This window comes from Cynocephalus volans, chromosome X, assembly GCF_027409185.1.
Source record: "Cynocephalus volans isolate mCynVol1 chromosome X, mCynVol1.pri, whole genome shotgun sequence".
In the NCBI taxonomy this organism is placed as follows: Eukaryota; Metazoa; Chordata; class Mammalia; order Dermoptera; family Cynocephalidae; genus Cynocephalus; species Cynocephalus volans.
Window position 1 is genome coordinate 91,988,911 of NC_084478.1, and position 25,138 is coordinate 92,014,048.

The 25,138-nt window shown below is 36.7% G+C and overlaps 1 protein-coding gene and 1 pseudogene across 2 annotated transcripts in view; one reads left to right on the forward strand and one right to left on the reverse strand.

Annotated features, from left to right (window-relative positions):
• The window catches only part of APOOL (apolipoprotein O like), a 96,781-nt gene that overhangs the window by 6,594 nt on the left and 65,049 nt on the right, over window positions 1-25,138 (forward strand). The window contains exon 1 of one of the 2 annotated variants that reach the window (XM_063084057.1): window positions 6,411-6,430. The exons of the other annotated variant lie outside the window; for it this stretch is intronic. The gene's annotated coding sequence lies outside the window, so the exon portion shown is untranslated. Of the gene's footprint in view, window positions 1-6,410; window positions 6,431-25,138 lie in introns of those variants that run through there. 2 annotated transcript variants of the gene reach the window in all.
• Window positions 19,814-20,307, reverse strand: LOC134367689 (probable ribosome biogenesis protein RLP24; annotated as a pseudogene).

Sequence of the window (25,138 nt, forward strand, 5' to 3'; positions counted from 1 at the left end):
GATCATATGGTAGTTCTGTTTTTAATTTTTTAAAGAACCTTCATACTGTTTTCCATAATGGTTGTACCAATTTACATTCCCACCAACAATGGTTATCAGGGGCTGTTGGGGATGGGTGGGGTGTGAGTGTTGGGGAGATGTTAAAGAATATAAAATTTCAGTTAGGAGGACTAATTCAAGAGGTCTTTTCTATAACATGGTAACTATAGTTCATATGAATGTACTGTATTCTTGAAAATTACTGAGAGTAGATTTTAAATGTTCTCACTGCCAAAAAAGTGTATGTGAAGTAATACATATGCTAACTAACTCGATTTAGCTGTTTTACAATGTGTATGTATTTCAAAACATGTTGTACCTGGTAAAGATATACAATTTTTATTTGTCAATTTAAAAAATAATTAAAATGTTAGAAGAAAACAACAACAATAACTCAGGACCCAGTGGTGTGGTACTTCAGTAGTGTGAGGCCAGCAATTGCAGCAGAATCATGATTCAGGACCAGGGTGGGGATGTACAGGCAGTCGCAAGCCCCCTACTGCAGATGGCAAAGCGCAGTGGTGTATCTATGCCACTGTGAGTCATTTTTCGGTGGCAGTACTCAGTTGCTGAAGCAGTTTCATTCCTAGGGAGGTGGTTAATTTAGGGCTCCTTCTCTGGGGCCTGCGTGGCCACGGTTGTGGCCACGGTTGTGGCCACAGCAACACCAGTGTGGATTCTAGGCAGCTCTGTCAGCAGGGATCAGACTTGGTGAAGAGTTGAGGGTTCTCAGGGCAACGGCTGGCTGTCTGTGACAGAGATGAGGACCCCTGCGGAGGGAGCCAGGACTGTTCTGGGCTCCAAGCTGCTTCGGCTGGGGCGTGAGGCAACATCGATAAAGGGAGGCTTCCTGTGCCCTTCCTTGTGGCTATTCTCTGTCTTTGTGTCCCAGAGGGTTTAAATCTTAATGTGATGAAGTGACCAGGAGGGTGGTTGAAGATAGTGGTAAGAATGAATAGATTGGGTATTATAAGATTCAGCTAATATACATGTGACAGTACTTCATTTATTCTTACTGCTGTATAATGTTTCAGTGTGTAAATATGTCGGAATTCATTTATCCATTCTACTGTTGTTGTTGTTGTTGTTGTTTATTTCTTTTTCCTTTTTAATTTTTAAATTTTAACTAATAAATAATCGTATGTATTTATGGGGTGCAATGTGATGTTTTGATATGTTGTATACACTGTGGAATTACTAAATCAAACTAATTAACACATGCATCACCTCGCAAACTTACCACTTTTGTGATGAGAACATTTGAAATTCAGTCTCTTAGCAATTTTGAAATATGCATTATTATTAACTGTAGGCACCATGTTGTGCAATAGATCTCAAAACCTTATTCCTCTTGTCTAACTGAAACTTTGTACCCTTTGACCAACATCTCCCCATCCCCCCACTGCAGCCTCTGGTAAATACTGTTCTACTGTCTACTTCTACAATTTCTACTTTTCTAGATTCCACATGTAAGTGAGATGATACAGTATTTGTCTCTCTGTGCCTGACTTATTTCACTTAGCATAGCGTCCTCCAGGTTCATCCATGTTGTTACAAACAGATTCTTTGCCATTTGCAGGAAATACTTCTTTTCAGGCTGAATAATATTCAGCTGTGTATATATACCTCATTTTCTTTATCCATTCATGTGTTGATGGACACTTAGGTTGTTTCCCTATCTTGGCTGTGTGAACATTACTGCAGTTTGTTTATCCATTCTCAGTTTGCTGGACATTTGGGTTGTTACTGATTTTGGATATTGTAAAAGGGCTGCTATGAACATTCTTGAACAGGTTGTGTATGAATTCATGATTTCATTAAAAAAATTTTTAAGCTTTGTGGAGGTATAATTGATATACAAAAAATTACATATATTTAATGTGTACATTTTAAAGCATTTGACATATGTATACACCCATGATACCATTACCACAACCAAAATACTAAATATATACATCACCTCCAAAAATTTCCTTTTGTTTGTTTGTGTGTATGTGTGTGGTAAGAGCACTTAACATTAAATATATCCTCTTCACATATTTATTAGTGCACAATATTGCATTGTTAACAATACGTACTATGTTATACAGCAAACTTCTAGAACTTATTTATCTTTCATAACTGAAACTTTGTACCCATTGAGAAATCATTCCCTATTTCCTTCTTCCCCCAGCCCCTGGCCACCACCATTCTGTTCTCTGCTCCTGAGTTTCATTGTTTTAGATACCACATGTGAATAGAGCTATGCAATATTTGTCCTTTTGTGACTGGCTTATCTCACTTAGTATAATGTCTTCTAGGTTCATCCACATCATCACAAGTGGTAGAATTTCCTTTTTTTCTTTTTTGAAGCTAAATAACATTTCATTGTACATACATACCACATTTTCTTTATCCAATTATTTGTTGATAGACATTTGGGTTGTTTCCATATCTTAGCTATTGTGAATAGTGCTGCAATGAATTTGGGAGTGCAGATCTCTCTTTGAGATCTTGATTTCAGTTCCTTTGGATATATACCCAAAAGTGGGATTGCTGGATTGTGTGATAACTCCATTTTTAGTTTTTTTGAGGAACCTCCATACTGTATTCCATCCTTGTTGTATTAATTTATATTCCTACCAGCAGTATACAGGATTCTGTTTCCTCCACATTTTCTCTAGCACTTATCTTTTGTCTTTTTGATAATAGCCATTCTAACAAGTGTGAGGTGATATCTCATTGTGGTTTTAATTTGCCCTTAGTTGGAACATTTTAATGTTTTAAAAGCCCATCAGGTGATTCTGATGTGTTGCCAGGTTTGCAAACCACTAATTTAGGGGTGAGTGTGTTGTTCTTCTGGTTATGAAGAAGAGAGGCATGTTCACATTATTTTAAGTAGTGGTTTAATGGAAGGATATATAGGATAGGAACAAAGCCCAGGAAACTGTCTTACCAGCTAAACAAACCTCAAGAAGAATCATTCAGTATACCATAGCAACTCTGATAGTCTACTGTTCTCATTACTGAACTGTTCTGTCTCTGCTAACTCCATGTGCTTCACATCTAGACTTTCCTGGAGATTGGACCTGATTGGGCTGGCTAGTCATTAACTACTACAGAGTGCCCCTCTTAGTCAGAAATTGCACATTAGGCCCTTTTATAGGATAGCTTCTAGTTGACTGCCTTTGACTCCAGACAGTTTTGGCCAGTGCATCAGTCATGTAGTTCATAGCATAGCGACTATGTTAGGAATAACAGAAAGGAGCAGGTGAACTGTCAAATGCTCTGAGGCATCTTAAAGGGGCAGGGCAATGGATGGATACTTTTGGGGTTCATGATCTGTCTGGTACAATTTACTTTTGAATACCCGTCAAAAGTAAGCAATAAAATTGTTGAAAATATGGTGGGTTTTTTAAAGAGTTGCTATAAAAAGCTAACTTACTAAGGTCTAAGGTCTTGTAATTTAAATAGAGAAATTTGTTTCTCAAGGATAAAAATATAGTTTAAGACAATCAGTGTAAGTAGCAATCTGTGGTAGATGATGAAAGTTGCTTAATATAATTTGAGCATGTGGAGGGAAAAGTGTAACTACCCATTCCTGCAGTCTCTCCTGAATGAAACCATCTGTTATATAGACTTAATGAATATTAGTACTCTAGGCCAAAGCATGAGCTACATACTTAAAGTAAATTTGGCCTGGTTGATTTTGGATCATTTGTCTCATTCTGAAACTCAGCAGAAGCTTCTCGTATCACTAGGCTAGCTGCTACTGCCACATCCCCTCCTCACTGTGGCTCTGTAGTTCACCCCATCATTCATATTTCCATATTCCTAGTTGGTATCTTTAGGTGCATCAAATTCAACATGTTCAGAATTTGTTTATCTTTACCATTTTTTGTTTGTTTGTTTGTTTTGACCAGTAAGGGGATCGCAACCCTTGGCACGGTGTGGTCCACACCATGCTCAGCTAGTGAGCGCACCGGCCATCCCTATATAGGATCCAAACCCACGGCCTCGGCACTAACAGCATGGCACTCACCTGAGTGAGCCACGGGGCTGGCCCTTGTTTGTTTGTTTTTTGGCTGCTGTATTATTTCAGTTAAGAATATCAGTATCTGACCTTGGGATCATCTTAAAGTATACCTACATCTAAACTGTTAGCCAATCTTGTGGATTCTGCCTTATTCTTTTATAAATTCATTCAAAAAACATTTAATGAGTATTATGTGCAGGAGATAGTGTGATACAAAGATCAACAAGATATGAATAAGAGGTATATGGAAGAGAAAATGCTAAAACTAACAAGCACATGAGGAGGTGCTCAAAATAATTATCAGCTAATTATGTATTGAAACAACAAGGTAACAGTTTATTAAGCTAGGAAAAAAGAAGAATGCTGGATAAGTCCTAATGTTGGTGGAGATATGGGAATATAAGAATCCCCATGTACTATTGGTGGGAGTGTTGACTGGGACCAGTCATTATAGAGAGCAATCTGATATTATTTAGTCAAATTAAGTATATAAACATACCTTATGACCCAGAAATTCCACTCCAATATATCACAAAGATATACAAGTTCATAAGGGCACTTGTACAAGGATATTCATTGCAGTGTTATTTATGGTGGTGGAGAGTTGGAATCAATCTGGGTATCCATCACTGACTGACAGTGGATAGGTGAAATTTGGTGGATACACATCATGGAGTCCTCTACAGCAGCTGGAAGTAGTGGGTTAGATTTACATATAGAAACATAGATGGATTTAAAAGCATATATTTTGTGAACAAAAATAAGAAAAAAAAATTATAAATGTAACAATGCCATTTAGTTTGTGAAAAAAAGAAACAAGGGCCAGCCCCGTGCCTCACTCGGGAGAATGCGGTGCTGGTAGTGCCGAGGCCGCAGGTTCGGATCCTATATAGGGATGGCCGGTGAGCTCACTGGTTGAGCGTGGTGCTGACTACACTGAGCCAAGGGTTGCAATCCCTTTACCGGACAAAAAAAAAAAAAAGAAAAGAAAATGCGATATATAACAAAACTAAAAACACTTGTAACATCACAACAATATACATTTTGTAAAAACTAAAAAAAAGATGTTCATTAAACTCATTAAAATAGTTACTTGTGGTGAGAGAATGAGAGTGAAACGTGATTAAAGGAAATGAATGAATCAATCAATTAGTTTTAAAAGAAGGGGAGACAAAGAAGACCAAAATATTGTCCTCAAGGAATAAACTCTAGTGGCTAAAACTAACCAGTAAAACAAAGAGTTATACTAAAATTAAAAAAAAAAAAATCTAAAAGTTACTATGGAAGAAAGGAGGAAGGAATAGTTTGCCTACAGAACATAAGATTCGCTCAATATTTCTTCATTTTGATTTCATTCACTTAAGTCTTCAACAAATATTTGTTAAACACCAACCATGGGTTAGGAACTGCTAATTGCCAAGTTGTGGTAGATTGTATTTTTGCTTTCAAATATTTGCTCCCTCTTCCTATGAGCAGATTATACATCCCTGTCTAGATTTCTTGTGTTTTCCCTCTACCACAAGAATGGCATATTCCAGGTTATTCCGTCACCCTGGGTTCTGAAAAATGTGGAGCAGGAGAAGAGCTGCTAACAACCCATAGCCAACATGTGATAGGAGATAGAAATAAATTTTTTTGTTGTAAGCTATAGAACGTTTGGAGGTTATTCATAACTGCAGCAAAGCTGACTGTACTAAATATACTAAAATGAATAAAGCACAGACCCTTGAGGTACCCACTGCTTATTTAAGAGAGACAGATATACAAACATAGTACCCTGAGACAAATGCATAATTGTATGCAAGAGGAGTTATAGGAGCTTAGGAAGTGTGGCAACACCTTATAGAAGATGTTTGAACTGGATTTTGCATTTTGAGTTGGCATTTAGTGTAAGGACTATTACTTAGTCTAAGGCCTACTATCCCATCCATCCATCCACATAGTCTATCATAGGCAGGAGACAGTGATTCTCTATTTTCCGGGGACTAAATTGAACCTTGCAAATGAACAAAGATGGTAGATTTCAAAATAATGGTATACAAACATAAAACTGCTGATGGCAAAAAACTACTAGATAAATAATTTTATAATTAGTTTCTGGCAATCAGAATATGGTTAAAGCAAAATATCTGCTCTGCCTTAGTCTGATTGTAGCACAAATCCTTGTGTTGATCTTGAAAGAGCCAGTAGATATTAAACAGAACTTAATTTTGTAAGCAGAGAAAATATGTCATTCATCTGGACTAATGGAAGGAAAGAAACAGTATAGATCATTGAAAACTAATATTCGTATTTAACTTTAGAATGTATTTTTGCTTTTATATTTCGGCCTATAGCAAAAGCTGTAAATTTGGATCCCCATGGCAGAAATTCACAGTAAGTTATTACCCTATTTGTTTAAAGCAAACATGTATATCCTCACCCTTGCAATGCAGGGATTGCTTTGGGCAGAGCTGTGAAACTGGCAGGGGCTGCTTCCCTTATTCTGCTTGTTTTGTTTATTTTGGATCTTGCTTATTCTTCATGATATTCTCTACTTTCCTCATGTCGATGAGAATAATTGATCCTTAATGCATTGAATAATTATTTTTCACACCTTAATTAGGTTAAGGAAGGTAACGTAGTGCTTTGGTTTAAAAGACTATACCTCACCTAGACATACATTTTAACTGCTGAAAACCAAGCTACATGAAGTTGTTTTTTCCTTTTATTAAAAAAAAAGATATGTAGGGCCGACCCCGTGGCACACTCAGGAGAGTGCGGCGCTGGGAGCGCAGCAGTGCTCCCGCCGCGGGTTCGGATCCTATATAAGGATGGCCGGTGCGCTCACTGGCTGAGCGTGGTGCGGCCGGTCACAAAAAGACAACAACAACAACAACAACAACAACAACAAAAAGATATGTAAAATAACTTTGTGATTTATGGTTTTTTAAAAATTATATCAGCAAAAATGTAAAACAAGAGATTATGCATAATCCTCAATATAATTACCATGGTTTTGTCTATGTATTATGAATATAGTATTTTATCAAATGAGTGAAAAGGGAAGTCTGTTTGAAACCTCATAAATTGTAGGATGATGGATTACTGTGGAAGAGGATTGTTTAGCTATTGCTGGTTTATCAATGCTATATAGGCTTTAAAAAATATTTTTTTTAATCTTCAATTCTGTTTTTATTCATTTTTTAAGGTTAGCCTATGATAAGTTTCCTCTGGGAAAACTTTCTGATTATCTCTACGTACCATCTCCAAATCCAACCTATATGTCCTTATTCTGTATTTCCGTACCTCCATCCTATCCTTTTGTAAAACTTTTTGTTTTGAAATAATTGTTGACTCAAAAGAAGTTGCAAAGATAGTGCAGAGAGGTGCCCTATACTCTTAACCCAGTTTCCCCCAGTGGTTACATCTTATATAACTATAGTACAATATCAAAACAAAGAAATTGATATTCAGTGTATAGTTCTGTACTGCTTTATCACATGTGTGGATTACTGTAAGTAGCACCACAGTCGACATCCATCACCACTAATCCTCATGCTACCCCTTTATAATCATGCCCACCCCATTCCCCCTTCCACCACAAACTCTTGGCAACCACTAATTTGTTCTCTATCTTTATATTTTGTTATTTCAAGAATGTTATATAAATGTTATGGTTAGAGCACAGTGTTATAACACCTAGGTCAAAGGTTCGGATCCTTGTACTGGCCAGCCACCAAAAAAAAAAAAAATGTTATACAGTATGTGACCCTTTGAGACTGGCTTTTTTTCACTCAACCTAATACCCTTGAAATCCATCTTAGTTGTTGCATGTTTCAATAGTTTCTTCTTTTTTATTGCTGAATAGCATTCCATGGTATACATTTACCACAATTTGTTTAACCATTCACATATCGTAGGACATTTTGGTTGTTTCCAATTTACTGACAATTTATTAACATAAGATTTATATACAACAAAGGTTAACCATTAAAAGTGTACAATTCGGGCCAAGCCTGTGGCGCACTCGGGAGAGTGCAGCGCTGGGAGCACAGCGATGCTTCCGCCGTGGGTTCGGATCCTATATAGGAGTGGCCGGTGCACTCACTTGGTTGAGTACCGGTCATGAAAAAGACAAAAAAAAAAAGTGTACAATTCAAAGGTTTTTAGTATATTTACACAGGTGTGCAACCATGACTATAATCTAATTAGAATATTTTCATTATCCCAAAAAGAGACCTTGTATCCTTTATCTGTACTCCTCATCCTCTTGCTTCCCTCCTTCCACCAGCTCTACACAACAACTAATCTGCTTTCAGAGATGGATTTGCCTGTTATGAACATTTCATATAGATGGAATCTTGCATTATGTGGCTCTGTCTGGCTTCTTTTACTTAGCACAGCATTTTCAAGTTTCATCTATGTTGTAACATATACTTCATTTTTTGTTGATGAATAATATTCCATTATATGAATATGTCATATTTTGTTTATTCATTTTCCATTTGCTGGTTAGAACCAGCTTATCAATTTTTGCAGAAAAAATAGCTGGAATTTTGATAGTTATTGCCTTGAATATGTAGATCAATTCAGGAAGTATTGCCGTCTTGACAATAAGAGTCTTCCAGTCCATGAACATGAGATGTATTTCCACTTATTTATGTCCTCTTTAATTTTTTCAACAATATTTTGTAGTTTTCAGTGTTAAATTTATTCCTAAGTATTTTCTTCTTTTTAATGTTATTATAAATAAATTGTTTTTGTAATTTCAATTTTGAATCGTTCATTGTTAGTGTACAAGAATAAAATAGATTTTTGTATATTGATCTATATCTTGTGTATCTTACAACCTTGTTGAACTAGTTTAATAGTTCTAACAGGTGTGTGTGTGTGTGTGTGTTTTTCTTAGAATCTTCTACATATGAGATCATGTCATATGTAAATAGAGATAGTTTTACTTCTTTGTAATCTGCATGCCTTTTATTTCTTTTTATTGCCTAATTCCCCTGGCTAGAAACTTCAGCACAATGTTGAATAAAAGTAGGGACAACAGACATTCTGTTCTTGTTCCTGATCATAGGGGAAAAGCTTTCAGCCTATCACCATTAAGTATGATAGTTGTGGCAATTTTATAAATTCACTTTACCAGGTTGAAGTTCTTTTATATTCCTGATTTGTTTAATTTTTTTTATTATTGTAAGAGGCTGTTGACACTTGTCAATTACTTTTTCTTCATCTATCAAGATGTTCATGTATTTTTGCTCTTTGTTTATTAATATGGTATATATGTTGATTAATTTTCACATGTTGAACTAACCTTGAATTCTTGGTATAAATCCCACTTGGTCAGATATATAGTCTGTTTTCATGTTTCTGTATTCATTTTCTGTTATTTTGTTGAGGATTTTTGCATCTATATTCATAAGGGATTTTCACCTGTGCTTTTATGTGTTGTCTTTGTCTGGCGTTGGTACCAAGACAATACTGGTCTCATTGAATGAGTAGGGGAGTGTTGCTTCCTCTGCTACTTTTGGAAGACTTTTTGAAATATTGCTGTTAATTCTTCTTTAAACTTTTGGTAAAAATTTACCCATGAAGCAGACTGTGCCTTTCCTTGCAGGAAGATTTTTGGTTGCTAATCCAGTCTCTTTACTGGTTATATATATTCAGGTTTTCCTTTTCTTCTTGAGTCCTTTTGTTAATTTGTTTTTTACTAGGAATTTGTCCATTTCATCTAAGTTGTGTAATTTGATGAGGTATAACTGTTCACAGTATTCCCTTACAATCCTTTTTATTTCTGTAAGGTCAGTAGTGATATCCTCTCCTTCATTACTGATTTTAGTAATTAGACTGTTTCTTTCTTTCTTAGTCACCTCATATAACGGTTATTGATTTTGCTGATGTTTTCAAAGAAATGACTTGGGTGTACTGATTTTCTATTTTCTATTTAATTTATTTACATTCTAACCTTTATTATTTCCTTTCTTTACTTGCTTTGAAGTTGAGTTTGCTTTTCCATTTCCTCAGGTAAAATTTTAGGTTATTGATTTGAGATATATATATTTTTCTAATACAGCATTTGTAACTATATATAAATTTCCTTCTCAGTACAGCTTTCACTGCATGCATAAGTTTTGGTGTTTTGTGTTTTGATTTTCATTCAAATCAAAGTATTTTCTAATTTTCGTTGATTTATTTTCTTTGATCTATTGATTATATGAGGTTTTTTTTCCTTTTTTCCTTTTTAAATTTTCACCTACATTTGAATTTCCTAGATCTTTTTGCTGTTCATTTCTAATTTATTTGTGGTCCACAGTTATCTGTTGTGGTCAGAGAAAATACTTTGTATGATTTTAAATCTTTTGAAACTTGTCCAGTAACCTACTATATCATCTATCCTGGGTAAGGTTCCATATGCACTTGATGAGAATTTGTATTCTGCTTTTGTTGGGTGGAGTGTGCTGTGAAAGTCTGTTAGGTCTAATTAGTTTATATTGTTGTTTGCACTTTGTATATTCTGGTTGATTTGCTGCCTACTGTATTCATGATTGAAAGTGAGGTATTGAAGTCTCTAACTATTATTATTGAATTGTTTATTTTTTGTCATTGATTCTGTCAGTTTTTGTTTCATGTATTTTGGGGTTCTGTTGTTATGTGTACATATATTTATAATGTCATCCATTCCTTATCAAGTCTTTTATCATTATAAAATGTTTCTTTATCTTTAGTAACAATTTTTGTCCCAGATTTAAATTATGGTTGTTGTTTGCATGATATATCTTTTTTCATGCTTTTACAATCGTCCCTTGGTATCTGGGAGGGATTGGTTCCAGGAACCCTCTGTGTAAACCAAAAGCCATAGATACTCAAGTCCCACAGTCTGCCCTGCAGAACCTGTGGGACCCATAGAACTTGTGTAAATGAAAAGTTGGCCCTTCCTATATGCAGATAAAGCATCCTGTGAATACTGTATTTTCTATTGCAGTTGATTGGAAAAAATCCACATATACGTGGGCCTGCACAGTTCAAACCCATGTCATTCAAGAGTCACCTGTATTTTCAATCTAAATGTACCTTTGAATCTAAAAGACTACTCCTAAAGATAGCGTATAGTTGTATTTTTTTTTATAAAGTCTGACAGTCTTTGTCTGTTGGGTGAATTGTTAATCCACTCAAATTTAATGTAGTTATTGATATGATTGGATGTATTTTTGCCATTTTTCTTTTCTGTGTCCATTGTTTTTTTCTATTGTTCTCTTCGTGCTTTACTGCTTTTTCTTGTATTAAATAGATATTTTATGGTATATCATTTTAATTCTTTGATTTTTATATGTATTTTTGAATAATTTTCTGTGTGGTTGTTCTAGGGTTTACAACATACATCTTAACATCAGAATTTACTCTACATTATATTAAGTTAATATGTATAAGTTATAGAAACGTAAGTCCTTTATAGCTCTGTTCCTTCCCCTTCTTTTTCTGCCATTATATGTATAATGTATATATGTTATATGAGGATACTTCAAAAAGTTCATGGAAAGATTGAGTTAAAAGATAATGGAAATCATTCCATGAATTTTTGAAGATCCCTTGTCACACACAAACACACCTTCTTATATAACATTTTTGATTCTCTTCATTTCTTCCTGTGGATGTGATCTGGTACAATTTTTTTAATGTAACTTAATTCCACCCCTCCTTTGTGTTTTTATCATCAAATATATTATACTGCTATATGTTGTAGACCCAACAATATAATTTTACAGATATTGTTCCTTTTAAAATGACTTAAAAGAATAAAGGATAAAAAAATACATTATTATACAGTCTACATAATTACTTTATTGTTGCTCTACTTTTTTCCCCCTCTGTGGCTTCAAAGTAATACCTAGTGTCACTTGCTTTCAGCTTCAATTCCTTTCTTTAGTATTTATTAAAAGGTAGGCCCACTACCAACAAATTCTGTTTTTATTTATTGGAAATGTATTTATTTCACCTTCATTTTTTAAATGATGGTTTTCCTGCGTATAGGATTTCTTAGTTGACTCTTTTTTCCTCACAGGCTTTCAAGACATCATCCACTGCCTTCTGACTTCTGTTGTTTCTGATCAGAAGTCACGTGTTACTCCTGTTGGACTTCTTGTACATGCTGAGTCATTTTTCTCTGGCTGTTTTTAAGATTCTCCCTTTGTCTTTGTCTATTACCATTTTGAGTATGATGTGTCTGCTTTAGATATCTTTGTGTTTATCCAGTTAAGAGTCTGTTGAGCTTCTTTGGTGTGTAGCTAATGTTTTTGTGTGTTTTTTAAAAATCAAATTTAGGACATTTTCATTCAGTACTTCTTGAATATTTTTTCCCCCTTTTCTCTTTCTCATCTCCTTCTGGTACTCTCATTATGCATATTATTCTGCACTTAATGATGGCTCACATTTCTGTGTTCTTTAGATTTCTTCCTATCTTTTGATGTTTCCTGTGTTCTTTAGTTGTATGATATCTATCTTCAAGTTCACTGATTCTTTTTTCCACCCTCTCAAATCTGCTGTTGAGCCACTCTAGTGATTTTTAAAATATCAGTTATTCTACTATTCAACTCTATGATTTCTTTTTGATTCTTTTTGTAATTTCTGTCACTTTAATAATGTTCTCTGTTTAAGAGGTTATAATACATTCTTCTAAGTCTTTCAAAATGGTTTCTTGTACTTCTCTCAACATATTTATTTATTTATTTATCTTTGTTTTTAACTTTTATTTTGTCGATATACATTGTGGTTGGTTATTATTGCCCCTTACCAAAACCTCCCTCCCTCCTCCTTCTCCTCCCTCCCCCCCAACAATGTCCTTTCTGTTTGCTTGTCGTATCAACTTCAAGTAATTGTGGTTGTTATATCTTCTTACCCACACCCCCCGGGTTTTTTTTTTTGTGTGTGTGTGTGTGTGTGTGTGTGTGTGTGTGTGTGTGTGAATTTACATACTAATTTTCAGCTCCCACCAATAAGTGAGAACATGTGGTATTTCTCTTTCTGTGCCTGACTCGTTTCACTTAATATAATTCTCTCAAGGTCCATCCATGTTGTTGCAAATGGCAGTATTTCATTCGTTTTTATAGCTGAGTAGTATTCCATTGTGTAGATGTACCACATTTTCCGTATCCACTCATCCGATGATGGACATTTGGGCTAGTTCCAATTCTTGGCTATTGTAAAGAGTGCTGCAGTGAACATTGGGGAACAGGTATACCTTTGACTTGATGATTTCCATTCCTCTGGGTATATTCCCAGCAGTGGGAGAGCTGGGTCATGTGGTAGATCTATCTGCAATTGTTTGAGGAACCTCCATACCGTTTTCCATAGAGGCTTCACCATTTTGCAGTCCCACCAACAATGTATGAGAGTTCCTTTTTCTCTGCAACCTCGCCAGCATTTATCGTTCAGAATCTTTTGGATTTTAGCCATCCTAACTGAGGTTAGATGGTATGTCAGTGTGGTTTTGATTTGCATTTCCCGGATGCTGAGTGATTTGAGCATTTTTTCATATGTCTGTTGGCCATTTGTATATCTTCCTTAGAGAAATGCCTACTTAGCTCTTTTGCCCATATTTTAATTGGGTTGCTTGTTTTCTTCTTGTAAAGTTGTTTGAGTTCCTTATATATTCTGGATATTAATCCTTTGTCAGATGGATATTTTGCAAATATTTTCTCCCACTCTGTTGGTTGTCTTTTGACTCTGTTAATTGTTTCTTTTGCTGTGCAGAAGCATTTTAGTTTGATATAATCCCATTTGTTTATTTTTCCTTTGGTTGCCCGTGCTTTTGGGGTCGTATTCATGAAGTCTGTGTTCAGTGCTATTTCCTGAAGTGTTTCTCCTATGTTTTCTTGAAGAAGTTTTATTGTTTCAGGGTGTATATTTAAATCCTTAATCCATTTTGAGTTGATTTTAGTATATGGTGAGAGGTATGGGTCTAGTTTCATTCTCCTGCATGTGAATATCCAGTTATCCCAGCACCATTTGCTGAAGAGGCAGTCCCTTCCCCCGTGAATAGGCTTGGTGTCTTTGTCAAAGATCAGATGGCAGTAAGTGTGTGGGTTGATTTCTGGATTCTCTATTCTATTCCATTGATCAGTGTGTCTGTTTTTATGCCAGTACCATACTGTTTGGGTTATTATAGCTTTGTAGTATAGCTTGAAGTCAGGTAGTGTTATGCCTCCAGCTTTGTTTTTTTTGCTCAGCATTGCTTTGGCTACGCGTTGTCTTTTATTATACCATATAAATGTCTGGATAGTTCTTTCCATTTCTGAGAAAAATGTCAGTGGAATTTTGATGGGGATTGCATTGAATTTGTATATCACTTTGGGTAGTATGGACATTTTCACTATGTTGATTCTTCCAATCCAAGAGCATGGGATATCTTTCCATCTTCTTGTATCCTCTCTAATTTCTCTCAGCAGTGGTTTGTAGTTCTCATTACAGAGATTTTTCACATCCTTGGTTAACTCAGTTCCTAAGTATTTTATTTTTTTGGTGGCTATTGTAAATGGGCAGGCTTTCTTGATTTCTTGCTCTGCATGTTCACTATTGGAGAAAAGAAATGCTACTGATTTTTGTGTGTTGATTTTGTATCCTACTACTGTGCTGAAATCATTTATCAATTCCAAGAGTTTTTTTGTAGAGGTTTTAGGCTGTTCGATATATAAGATCATGTCTTCTGCAAACAGGGACACTTTGACTTCATCTTTTCCAATCTGGATGCCCTTTATTTCCTTCTCTTCTCTGATTGCTCTGGCTAATACTTCCAACACTGTGTTGAATAGGAGTGGTGAGAGTGGGCATCCTTGTCGAGTTCCTGTTCTTAAAGGGAAAGCTTTCTGCTTTTCCCCATTCACGATGATATTAGCAGTGGGTTTGTCATATATGGCTTTAATTATGTTCAGATACTTTCCCTCTATACCTAGCTTATAGATGGTCTTTGTCATGAATGAGTGCTGAACTTTATCAAATGCTTTTTCAGCATCTATAGAGATGATCATATGGTCCTTGTGTTTGACTTTATTAATATGGTGTATCACATTTATTGATTTGCGTATGTTGAATAGCTGTTTTGAAGTCTTTATTGGCCATGTTCATCATCTGGATTTCCTCTGAGACAGTTTCTATTCCCTGTTTTCCGTTTTGGTTTTTTCTTTTTTTTTTTCTTTTTTGGCAGCTGGCTGGTATGAGGAACTGAACACTTGACCTTGGTGTTATAACACTGCATTCTAGCAAACTGAGCTAACTGAGCTAACTGGCTGGTGCTTGTTTTCCTTTTTCCTTTGTATGGGTTGCACCTTCCTGTGTCTTTGTACATTTCATAATTATTTTTGGTGGCGAACTGGACATTTTAGATAATATATTGCAACAACTGTGGTTTCTTACAACACTCCTCACACCACCCTGGGCTTGTTATTGTTGTTGTTTCTTGTTTGATCACTTATTTATTTGTTTAGTGACTTTCCTGCACTAACTCTGCGATATCTGTTATCCCCATAGTATGCAATCTCAGATATCCTTGTCTGGATATTTTTACTATGTTTATCTTTAAGCTTGGGTTCTTAAGGGTTGCCCTTGTGTCATCACTACTTAGTGATCAACTAGTGATTGGTCATGGGTTGTGTTTAAGCATCTTAAAACACTGGGGTTTTTACTCTTTACCGCTGAGTCTGTTTGTGGCATGGAGACTGCTTTTACAGTTCAGGGTTAGGAGTTTTTCTCTTATTCAGCTGGGTACTAGATGGTTAGTATTTTTCTCTTCAGTCCTTCCTCAAACAGTGCAGACTTGGGTATGTGCTCAGTATTCTGGACCACTAGTGATGACTGTGGTTTTAGCAGGGCTCTCTTTGTCTCTTTCCCTGATCTCCCCAATAAAATTCTGGCTCTTGTCTTTATTGGTATTATACCAAGCTGGTAGTCTCCACTGATTGCTAGCTGTTAGTTCTGTTGTTTTTGACAACACACTGGGACATAAATTGCCCTGCAGTTTGATCCAGATAAGCTCTAGCCCCTTTGTAGTGTTAGGGTGTTGCCAGTTGTTGAGCCTTGATCTGTTTCTCCCCTGGGTAAAACCCCTGCCAAATCCATCCCAAATAGCTCTTATGCACCACAAAGTTGGGGGATATAGGAGATTCCCCTCAGGTACCATGATTACTAGAACAGCTTTTCAGCCACACAGAGCTGTAAGGGAATAGGGGACTGGACTTTTCACCAACTCTCCTACCTGAATTTTTTCTGGAGTAGAAACTGGGAATGGAGAATCAGCGTATCCATCAGTTTTCATCATCTGCCAAATCCACCTAGAATATCTCTTTTAAGCTCAGGGAGCTGGGGAAGATAGGAGCTGTCACTCTGCTAGAGCTGTTTGGAGTAGCTCTTCCACAGCACAGCACTAAGTGGGGATGGGTATAGGCCCTAATATAAATGTCACTGCTTTCCACTCTTCTTACCAAGTTCTATAGATTTTATCAAATAAATGAATCTCAATTTGTCATAAGCTCTTTGATCAATATCAAGAGACTTTGTTAATTTTGGCTAGTTTAATAGATGTCTCTGTGAGGGAAAGGTTTTTACCAAGATGCTCACAAGCCAAGAACCAAATGCAACTTTTCAGTTTGGGCTTAGAAATAAAGTTGCTACAAACAATTATGTACAGGATTTTGTATGGACATGAATTTCATTTCACTGAAATAAATACCCAGAAGTATGATTGCTGAACTCTATGGCATTTATGTTTAGTTTAAAAAAAATAGTTCTTGGTGGATTGACCCTTATATTAATTTTCTATCGCTGCTGTGACAGATTACCACAGTGGATATAAACAACACAGATTTGTTACCTCACAGTTCTGGAGGTCAGAAGTCCAAACTCAAGGTGTTGGCAGGCCTGCATTCCTTCTGGAGGTTCTAGGGGAGAATCCATTTCCTTTCCCTTTCTAGCTTCTAGAGACCACCTACATTCCTTCTGTAATGACTATTTCTTCCATATTGAAAGTCAGCAATGGCTGGTCAGATCTTACACATGCTGCATCATTATGATAGTCCTCTTCTGTAGTCAGATCTCCCTTGTCTCTTTCTTATAACAATACACATTATTACATTGGACCACCTGGTAATCCACAACAATCTTTCATCCCAAAATCCATAATTAAATCACACCTGCAAAGGTTTCTTTCTATTTTTTTTTTTTTTTAACCATGTAAGGGAACATATTCACAGCTTCCAGTGATTTGGACATCAGTATCTTTGGGGAAGGGGCATTATTCAGTCTACCACAACCCTTTTATTATTATATAAATCTTGTCTCTAACTCTGGTAATTTTCTTTCTTTCTTTCTTTCTTTTTTTTTTTACTTTAGAAATGATTTTATTTTGTGTGCAAATAATGGATAGATGTTCTACCCATAAATTATATTTTACAAAAACAGGAGCTTTTTTAAAGAAACCACAGAACAAATTTTAAAAGACCGTGATTCTTCTGCTTTTAGATCATTTCTAGGCTATAAAAATAAAGTTTGTTGTACAAGGAATAACTAGTTAGAAGTGAGTATACTCCAAAGAGGAAATTACGTAGTGCCATTTCAGGCAAAGATTATTCAGTTCTTGTCCTCAGTATCCACAAGAGTTAACAGAACAGGTAAACTAAGTCAAAACAGTCCAGCATAGTTAGACTTCATTATACAAGGCCATTATACTCTTCTAAGATGCTAATAAACCAAAAAAAGAAGTACTGAAATCAAAATAAAAGATGTTATTTGAGGCTAACTGACATACAAATTGTTAGTTCTTTGTTGTATCCCACCTTCTATATAACATTAATAAAAGGAATATTTTACTCAAAGGAAATTTTATTTTACCTATCATTAACCATGAATTTTTGCCATTAGTTATGACATAAATGTTGCCTGTTGCCATTATCCAAATGGCATGACCATTTTATTTATTTAAATCTATTTATATTTTTATAAATGTAATTTTATTAATATTACTTTTTACATTCTAGGATGTTGTTGTGGAGCAGTTGGGAGGGAGGGGGAGACAAGAGGGGAAGGAAATGGGATGGAAGAAGGAAGAAGGAGGAGGGGCAGGATTGAGGCCTGTGGCATCCCTCTCATTCCCACAGGGGAGACTGGGTGTTTCCAGCAGTGGCTTTGTCATTGCCATGCTGGGTGCAGATGTCAGGGGGGTTTGGCAAAAGCCCTCACCCCCCACCATCCCAGCTCAGGAACCTAAGGCCCTTGCTGTTGTGGCTTGGTGATTGTCACTGGGCTGGTTGCACATGTCAGGGGGGAATGGCTGATACCTGAGGCCCCCCACTGTCCCTGCTCAGGAGGGCCTGGATGCTTCCTGTGGTGGCTTGGTGGTTGCCACTGGGCTGGCTGTGAGTGTCAGGGGGCATGGCCGAGGTCCTCGTTCCCCACCCTTGTGATTGGTTGCAGGTGTTGGGGGGGGCATTGCTGAGGTCCCCGGCCCTCCCTCCTTTCTGGCTTGGTAGCCCAGGGGACTTTTGTTTCTTCTAGGTGTCATAGGTGTTCTTTGGTGAAATGAGACCTTTGCTAGTTAATATCACACTTTGTCTCTGGTTACGGGTACTTTGTTTTTTCTTTCAGTTCTGTGTTGGATTATTTGCTGCTCCCACCCCTTAAACTCTGCCCTGGAACGAATTTGTTGTACTTTGCTTCCTTCTAAAATGGGGGAACTTCCTGTGGGGACCAGTACTTGAGCTGTGTGGTTGAGCTAAATTGATGCTTTGCTGCTGATTCCCTGGGGAAGGCTTTTTGTGCAGCACTGGTTTTAATGGTTGACTTTATAGGTACTTCCAGCTCTCGAGAGTTCCAGTGCACCTGGGTTGAGTAGAAACTCTCCTCTAGGCCTGAGTGTTGCCATCAAGCTGCACACCATGCAATTTTGTATTCCTGACCAGTCTCCTCTGAGTGGTCCTGCACCGACTGTGGTGTAGATCAGCTGTCCTTGCTGTGTCCCAGTGTTCTCCCAGTGGGCCCATTTACCCCACTGCTCATGCTACAAACACTTCCCATGGGATGGGCCATGTGCTGGTCCCTTGTAATGACTCACAGGCCTCTGAGTGACTCCTTTTTTTCAGTTGTTGTGGCTCCTCACTCCTATGTGGGTCTACAGAACCCTATTAGTGGTCTTGCTGGCCTGGGGGCCAACAAGGCCCTCTTCTCCCCTGCCGCCTCCAAGCAATTTCATACAAAGGGCATAGCTGTGGCGTTTGCTAGCTACTCTCCATGCGCTCAGCAGCTCCAGCCTGGAAGCAGCTGGGGCTCAATATGGTCTGAGCAGTTTTTTCTTTCTCTCTTTGTGGCTTGTCCCGCCTTCATGCACTCCATAGGTCTCTCCTCCTCCACCCCTGAGCTCTAGTGTCCCCAGCTTGGCTATTGTTGCTTTTTTGTAGTTGTAAATTGGTTGATTTGTGGGAGAGAGTGATGCTGAGGATCATCTATTCTGCCATCTTGACTGGAAGTCAGCATGACCATTTTATGTCCACTTCTGTATTTACAAATAGAATTTTCAAGATTTACATAAGCACATCTATTGTGAAGATTTAACACTGAGATGCAATTTAACATCCATAGTATCTGATGTGTTGCAGAAAGCAATATAAGAGAGATGTATATTTAATCGCCTTTCATTTGAGTGACCTTATGTAAAAAATAAACCAATAATTAGAAGTTCTGTCTCCAAAGGAGATTTTCAAACATACGAATACAAATGGTTACAGACTGTGAGGTTTTTAAGAAACATCTTCCATGTCAGCATCCTCTTGTAATTGCTGTACCATTTTTTCTTCCAGCTGCTTTCCTTTGCCTGCAACAGGGGTCCGGATAAGATGACTGTTTTGCTTGACTTCTTTGATGTCATGAACTTTCTGTAGCTCTTTATTTTTCTTCAATCTGCTCATTATAAATTTAGCCTGGCATTTCTGTTTGATCTCTTCAACTCTCTTCATTGCAACAATAGTTTTATTCCATAGCTCTTATTGGTATTTGACAGATTTATTTCTACGTTTTTCAAATTCAAATGAATTATCCACTGTAAGCTCTTTACCAGCTGCTTTCCGGAATGCTTTAGTCCACCTGACCTTGTGAGGATTGTGCTTCTTTTTAAAGTTTCTATGGCATTTGGATTTACAGAATCTAAATACCTTGCAATTGTTGAGGACGAACATCATGGTGTGGCCAGGATAGATGGGCCCTGAACAGAAATAACACTTCTCCATATGCATGTTGAGCCGGCATGTGTCCCCACCCTAACTCTGGTAGTTTTCTTTGTTTTGAAGTTGACCATGTCATATTAATACAGCCAGTCCCCCCCTTTTTTTTAAATTAGTGTTTGTATGGAATATCTGTTTCCATCTTTGTATTTTCAGCCTGCCTATATCATTATATTTGAGGTGAGTTACGTGTAGATGGCCTATAGTTGGATCAGGATTTTTAATCCACTCTGCCAGTATCTGTCTTTTAATTAGTATATTTAGACATTTACATGTAATGCAGTTATTGATATGTTAGAGTTTGTCTGCCATTTTATTTGATGTTTTATGTTTGTGGTGTTTTTGCTTTCTGTGGTTTTTTTTCCCACCTTGCTTTCCTATAGGTTATTTGTACCTTTTTAAAAAGAACTGCATTTTGACTTATCTGTAGTATTTTTTAGTTTGTCTCTTCGTATAACTCTTTTAATGATGTTTCTAGGAATGTTTTTTGTATTTGTATTTACCTTTAATTTTATGCTTTCCATTGTTATTTCTTCCTTCTTGATGTTCAAAGGTTCCTTCTTTTATTATTTATTTTCTCTTTAGAGAACTCTCTTTAGCCATTCTTTTAGGACTGACCTGGTGGTGACAATTCTTTTAGTTTTCCTTTATCTAAGTATGTCTTGATTTGCCCTTTATACCTGAGCTGGATATAGAATTCCAGGTTGACAGTTCATTTCTTTCATCACTTGAAAAATGTACCACTTCCTTTTGATCTCTGTGATTTCTGATGAGAAATTTGCTGTCATTCAAATTGTTTTTCCCCTGTAGGGAAGGTATTGCTTCTTTCTCACTACTTGAAAGATTTTTCTTTTTCTTTAGTTTTCAGAAGTTTGACTATGATATGTCTTGGTAGGATGTCTTTGGGTTTATCCTGTTTGGGATTTCTTGTATTTGTGGATTTATGTCTTTTTCCAAATTTGGGAAGTTTTCATCCATTATTTCTTCCATCATCTCCATTCTGCTATTGAGTTCATCCATTGAATTTTTATTTCAGTCATTGTATTGTTTGGTTCTAGATTTCCCATTGGGTACTTCTGTATATCTTTCATTGCTTTGCTGAGACTGTGTTTCTTTACTGAGACTTTTTATTTCTTTAATTTGCCCCAAACATGTTCATAATTGCTTATCAAAATATTTTTATGATGGCTGCTTTAAAATTCTTGTTAGATGATTATGACATCTCTGTCACTTCTGTGTTGGCATCTTTTTTCGTTCAAGTTGAGATTTTTCTCATTCTCGGTATGATGTGTAGTTTTTGGTTAATACCTGTGTATTTTGGGTGTTATGTTATAAAGCTCTGTATCTTATTGAAAACTTCTGTTTTAGTTGGCTTCCTCTAACACTACTCTGGCAAGGAAAAGGGCAGCACTGCCTTGTTACTGCCAATGGAGATAGAAGTCAAGGTTCACTGCTTAGCCTCTATTGACATCCAAAGAGGGGAGGATTTCCTTGCTACTCCTGGGTGAGGGTAGGAATTTAGGCCCCTCACTAGGCCTCTGCCTTTACCATCAAGGCTTGGAGGGATAGGGGTATCTCCTTATTGCTTCCACATGGCCTCTACTGACACCACCAGCTTACAGGATGGTGATGGTGATGACTGCTTAATGGAGGTGAAAGTCCTGACTCATCACTAGGCCTTCTCTGATACCACCCCAGAGGGGAGAGAGAGGGGAGTTTGATATCCAGGACCCTCATGTGGTCTCCACTGACATCTTGGGAGACAGGGCTCATTACTGCCTGGCAGGGATGAACATCCCACCTTCTCTAAAACCACTCTACTGGGATGGGGAATGTTAGAGTGCTTTATTTCAGACTTGCTAGGGAGGAAGTCTAAGCTCTCCACTCAGCCTTTCCTTGTGGGGTGGGAGTATGGCCTCAGTTTTGTCTGTGGTGTTTGACTATAGTAGAGTAGCTATTGATTAAAAGTTTTACGTCTTGCTATGCTACCCTTTTCCTGTTTTTTTTTTTTTTTCTTTTGCTAGAAAGAATAGGCTTTCCTTGGGTCTTTGTACTGGTTGCCATTTCGGTGTTGCTGGCTTCCCCAGCACCTAGTCCAAGGTATATGAGGCAAACAGAAAACCCAAGGATCTCACTGCTATCTCATTCCTCAGGTCCTGCAGTCTCTAACTGGTCTGGATTCTTCTTTCCACCTTTCAGAGTCTTCATATACTTATTTTCTATGTAATGTTCAGGGTTTCAAGCTGTATTTAGTGGGAGGAATTGGGAAAAATACATCTACTCCATCTTTCCAGAAGTGGAAGTACATCATCATATCCTTTTATCACCTTATACTGGTGATGTACTTCTATTTGTCCAACTCCTGCCCTGGAGATTATATAATCCTTGAGGGCAGGAACAATGTTTTTGCGTAGTCCTCATGGCCTAGTATAGCACCTGCCAGGAGCATAGTGTTTGCTTAGGAAGTGTTTATTGAATGAGTTAAAACTGAGTAACTTTTAGACTTCTTGCCTAAGTAGTCTGGTTGGAGAAATATGAATTAAATAATAGTTCAAAGCAGTGTAGGTTAAATTCTGAAGTACTCTAGGCTTTGGTAGATTGGCTAATTCAGGTCCTTCATAGGTAATTTTTCCATTTCTTTGAAAAATCTGAAAGTGGGGATATGCTCCTTATCTGTACTGCCCAGACTGAACAGATCAGTTTTTTCTTTGTGTCTCTACTGTACTCTATTATACTGCTTATAAACAGGTTTTGCATTTATTTTTATGTTTTTCTCCCCCATTAAACTGAGATTTCTTTAAAAACAGGGACCATGTTCTTTTCGTATTTGTATCTCAAGCTTTAATGTTTTTTGAGTGAATGACTGAATGAGTGCATACTGTGACACCCACATACACAATTAGAACTTATATTTTTGTATTTAAGTATTTATATTTAAACATATGTAGAGGGGATGTTTATTATAATTATGGGTTTTAAAATATATTAATTGCTAAAAAGGGGGAAATGTTAACATGAAGTATACCTACGCATTTTTTTTTGAAAACTTTGTGTGAAAAAGTTTACTTTTAAAAGTGACACTTGTCAGGCTGAGCCCGTGGCGCACTCGGGAGAGTGCGGCGCTGGGAGTGCAGCGACGCTCCCGCTGTGGGTTCGGATCCTATATGGGAATGGCCGGTGCACTCACTGGCTGGGTACCGGTCACGACAAAGATAAAAGTGACACTTGTCAGTGACTTGAAATTTGAACCTTTATTTCATATTTATCGAAAATATTTCTGCAGGGCAGAAGAAACATTTCAAGAAATAATGACTGAGAATTTTCCAGAAATAATGAAACACATCAAATCACAGTTCTACGAAGCATAGAGAACCTCATGTAGGATAAGCACCATACATACTCCGTACCCCTATACACATTTTCAAATTGCTGAAAAATAAAGCGAAAAATCTAAAATACATCAACAGGAAAAAGACACATTACATGAAGAGGGGCAGAGGTGAGAATTACAGCATACATCTTCTCAGAAACTATACAAGCTAGATAACGTATCTGAAGGAGAATATTCTTTGTGATTGCAGCTGTGATTCAGAGTTGTTAAATTATATTTCTTACTTGCTTTTCTTATGACCATTTGAGGCTTCTTATCTTTAAACGCAAAAATAATGCCAACACCAAAATCTCTTCCTTATCCTGGTAAAGGAATATTTGATTTTGATCTATACTGTATTTATATCATGGTATTTACACTACAGCTTCTTTATCTTCCAATAATGGCATGTAATTACTTTTTTTAGGATTGTATCTTTAACACTATTCCAAGATAGGGTATTTGATTTTGTCCTGGACTGGCTATCCCTGTTATTAACTTGTATATAAAAATTTCTATTACATTAAGTTTGAATTGTCTAAGGATTCTAGCTCTATAAAATACCTCAAGTTATGTTCAACAGTATAAATATCGATTACATACTAAGTAGAGTAAGGATGCACATAAATTCTATGACATATTTTCTGCTCTAAAGGAGCTTATAGTTTTTTGGCAAAGAGGTCATATTCTTATGAAATGGATGATGTTATAAGATAGTGTATATCTAAATATTATAACATGTAATACATACAATAAGTTTTTAGTAATTCAAGGAAGAAGAAACCTATCTGTATTATAGTACTTTAAGGCGTTATAGACCTTGAATGCTGAGATCTAGATTTATCAGGAATGAAGAAGTTAGCTTCTCAGCAGTGGCTCTGGGTTGAACATTCTTATGACATATTCTAGGAACGTACGGCAGTTAGGCTGGTTAAATCAGAAAGGTTAATTTGGCCTTACTTATAGAAGATAAGATTGGATTAGAAAAGGCATTGTGGTGGAGTGTTTGAATGGTAAGATAAGATGGAATTTTGTTTTGGAGGCAGTGGAAGCCCTTGAAACAAATCTGTAACAGTTTATAACTTTTAAAATCTAATGTAAAATAGTACAATGAGCACTTCAAATGCAGTTGAAGCCTCCTATATACCCATACAACACTGATTGCATTCCTCTTGCTCCCCGAATCCCCACAAACCACTCTCCTGACTTTGATATTTAACATTACTATTCATGTTTTTAGACTTTTACTATACACGCATGTAGCTCTAAACTTTATATAACATTGTTTTGGATGTTTTTTAAGTTTTATGTAAATTTTATTTATGATGCATATATTCTTCTGTAACTTGTTTTTATCAGTTAGCATCGTTCATGATTTTCATTCATGTTTATGTGTGTAGCTCTGGTCCATTCATTTTCAGTGCTACATAGTTTTTGGTTGTATGAATACACCACATTTATTTTTCCATTCTC